The sequence below is a fragment of the Lathyrus oleraceus genome, chromosome 3 (assembly GCF_024323335.1).
Source record: "Lathyrus oleraceus cultivar Zhongwan6 chromosome 3, CAAS_Psat_ZW6_1.0, whole genome shotgun sequence".
NCBI lineage: Eukaryota > Viridiplantae > Streptophyta > Magnoliopsida > Fabales > Fabaceae > Lathyrus > Lathyrus oleraceus.
The window spans coordinates 400,375,833-400,379,014 of record NC_066581.1 but is presented as its reverse complement, the minus strand read 5'-3'; the positions used below and the strand labels follow the sequence as shown (position 1 = coordinate 400,379,014).

The 3,182-nt window shown below is 32.9% G+C and overlaps 1 long non-coding RNA gene across 2 annotated transcripts; it reads left to right on the top strand.

Moving 5' to 3' along the window:
- Positions 1-1,027: 1,027 nt before the first annotated feature.
- On the top strand, positions 1,028-2,558 carry LOC127127941 (uncharacterized). 2 transcript variants are annotated; one of them, XR_007805558.1, is made up of 2 exons: positions 1,028-1,450; positions 2,203-2,558. It is a non-coding gene; the product is annotated as an uncharacterized LOC127127941 (long non-coding RNA). The 2 variants fall into 2 exon arrangements; XR_007805557.1 differs by having other exon boundaries at positions 2,176-2,558.
- The last annotated feature ends 624 nt before the right edge of the window (positions 2,559-3,182 follow it).

Below are 3,182 nucleotides of genomic sequence, written 5' to 3'. Positions count from 1 at the left end.
TCAGTTATGCAAGGGAGATGTATTAGCACCTCTAACATCCGTTGTACTCAACGAGAATCGTTTGGATTGTTCTATGCTAAAATGAGTGTGATATCTGAAGGTTACTCGCGAAAGAATAAAGGGAAAAGAAAAGGAACATATAGAGTGCTCATAGAGGATTAAAGGCATCATGCATACACATCCTTATAGTGCAATTAGGAATTATGAGCTTTGTAGTTCATAGAACTAATGGTGAGAGGTGAAAGAATAGTGATAAAGGTAAGGTCTAAACCAAAGGATAATGTGGTTTGACTCCAAAAAAGGGATGAAATCTGAACCCAAGAGTAAAACTGGCTATCTCTGGAATAACCTGAGATCCAGCATATCCAATACAACTTAAGCACTATGGAATTGCCCTATCAAGTGATCAAGGGTCTTTTGATCACTTGAATAGGCTTGGGGATTAAAGCACAATCCAGAGGATTTGGTTGACCAAAGTCTCCTTTGGTCAACACTAATTAGTGGGGTTGAAAAACAACAATTGAACTAGGTATACAATGAACCTAATGAATTAATCAAGTAAATGAAATCAAATATTTTTAAGTAAACCCTAAGCTAAGGGATCATGCATTTAAAAATCAAAATTTCTAAGCCCTAAGGGCAAAATGGTCAATATGCCAAAACGGATTAAAAAGTTTTTAAAAAAACAACATTTAATTGAAAAAATAATTAATCCTAATTATCTAATTATGTGAAAATCTAATTAGTCTAATTATTATAATTATCCTAATCAAGTCTAACATAACCTAATCAAGATTTAAAACTCTAATTAAATTCTAAAAATCTAATTAAGACCTAAATTGTTAGTTATTCTGAAAATGAATATTCTAATTAATTTAATTAGAGTTCTAATTAACATAATCAACCATGATTAATCCTAATTCTAATTAAAATTATAATTATAATTATCAAAAAGAAAAACAAGAATTAGTTAACAAAAAAAGCTCAAAAATAGGGTTCAGGCCCAAAACTGGGGGTATGGCCAGCAGAAACACGCTTGGGCCTGGTTCAAGGCCTAGCGTTGAGTCCATGAACAAGAGAGGGTGCAACAGGAGGTGTGAATATCAGGTTTGGGCCCTAGGCACAAACAAACTTACACAAACCAGATCCAAACACGACTTCAAGGAGTTATTAGGTCATCTCTCGATTCTCAACGGCGACACCAAAACCTTCAACCTTCATTCCAAATAATCATGCGCTCTCTCCTCCTTTTATCTCAATTCCAAAATTTGATGCACAACAGAAACATCACGAACACGATTTCACGTTTAAGCTTCAGCATCTTCACCATGCGGTATGAGAAGAATGTGAAATCGCGATGTAACGGATCGTGAACATCAAGAAGTAAAAAGAAAAACCCACTAGATTTGAATCCGACGCGGTGGTTCTAGCAACGTCGAAGACTTTGCAGGTAATCCTTTTTCCTCTTCTTCTTCATGTCATTCTTCTTCTTATTTAATTTTCCTTGCTTTTGCTTATGCCTTGCATGAGAGAGATTATAAGTTGAGAGTACAGGATGAACTTGTAGAGAGATTAACCGAGTGGGAGAGAGCTCAATCTGAGATGAATCTATAAATGTGATTATAAATGTGATTGTGAATCTGAAATTTTGATGAATGAATATCCCTGTGAAATTGCAACGAAGGTTGAATGTATAAGGCTGAAAAATCTGTTAGAAATGAAAATGAAATTCAACTCAAATGAAAGTGGAATTCAAGAGTTTGTTAGAGACTTAGATTGAGTTAGTTGGCAAATTTAATTTCAGTTATTTGAATATGATGCTATGATTCCCTGCATATTGCCTTAGGTTAGTTGTCGTGGAGCTTTCGCTTCTGTGTTATGTTATATGAAATTTACAGGTGCATGGTAATGTTAGTAACTTCTGGTTGGTTTTCAAATCAGTAGAGTATGTTGTGAATTCACAAGTTATGATTTTGTTGTCTTTCTGTTATATTTTCAAACATTGGTTCTGCTAGGCATGTAACTTAAAAATTAGTGAAATAGGAAGTTAGTTTTTCCTGTTGCAAATGGTGATGATTCATGCTCTGTTAGTTATGAATGAATTCGATTTTTAATTGAAATCTGGTTTTATGTTAGTGTGGATATGCTCATTCTTTTAAATTTTGTTAAGGTTAGATGGTCACGACTGTAGTTCTGTTGCAGAGATGTTGTTGAAGTTAAAATACATGGTGAACATCTTGGTCATGAGTTATTGGGAACTTTGCAGGTTTTGGTCATGATCCTACTATTAACAATAGGTGCATTAGTTAATCAGTAAAGTCGACATTAAGTTACTTCTTGGCTTGAAGAACTTTGGACTTGGAGTTTATTTGTAAATTTATGAATTGAAACAATGTAAATTGTAATTTGATGTGAATTATGGAATTGTTATGAAATGGAAAGTTGGAATGAATTTACAAATTGACATTGAATGAGATATGGAAATCATGAATGTGTATTGATTTTAAAGTTCTGTTTGAATGGATATTTGAATAAGTGACATTGGCTTGTTTATGGTATTAAGTTGGACTTTTAAAGTTTGAATTGTTATTTGTAAATTTGGAAATGGAAACAAAATTGAAATACATATCGAAATCTAATTCTAAATTGCAAACTAAATTAAAATATAACTTGAATTGAGATATTAGAAACATTTGGAAAGTCAAAGATTATGAATGGTTAAAAAAGTTAATTAAAAGTGATTTGAAAATTGTTATAACAATAATTTTGAAATGGACTTTAACAATGGTTTGGAAACATAAATGTTCAATTTAAATTAACATTTGAAAGTTGATTGAATAACTCGAACCAAATGTGAGTGGTCACTGCCAAATGGGCTTATGAAATGGGTGGTTGACTTTGGTTAAGTGGTTGATCAAAAAGTCAACAGTTGACCATAGTCAACTGGGAGGCATGAATTAGGGTTTTCACATGATTGCAAGCAAGACATGATTCACATGAAACAAAGACTAATGTTTAAGACACGGTGTATGAATACATGGAACCAAACTTGAATGGATTAATCACCTTTGACTATCAACATCACATGAATGAAAATCAAGACCTATGGACTTCTGCATTTGCAAATACCAAAAGACCCAAGTCAATGGCCTATGCAATGTTTGAATCAGATGACATATCAA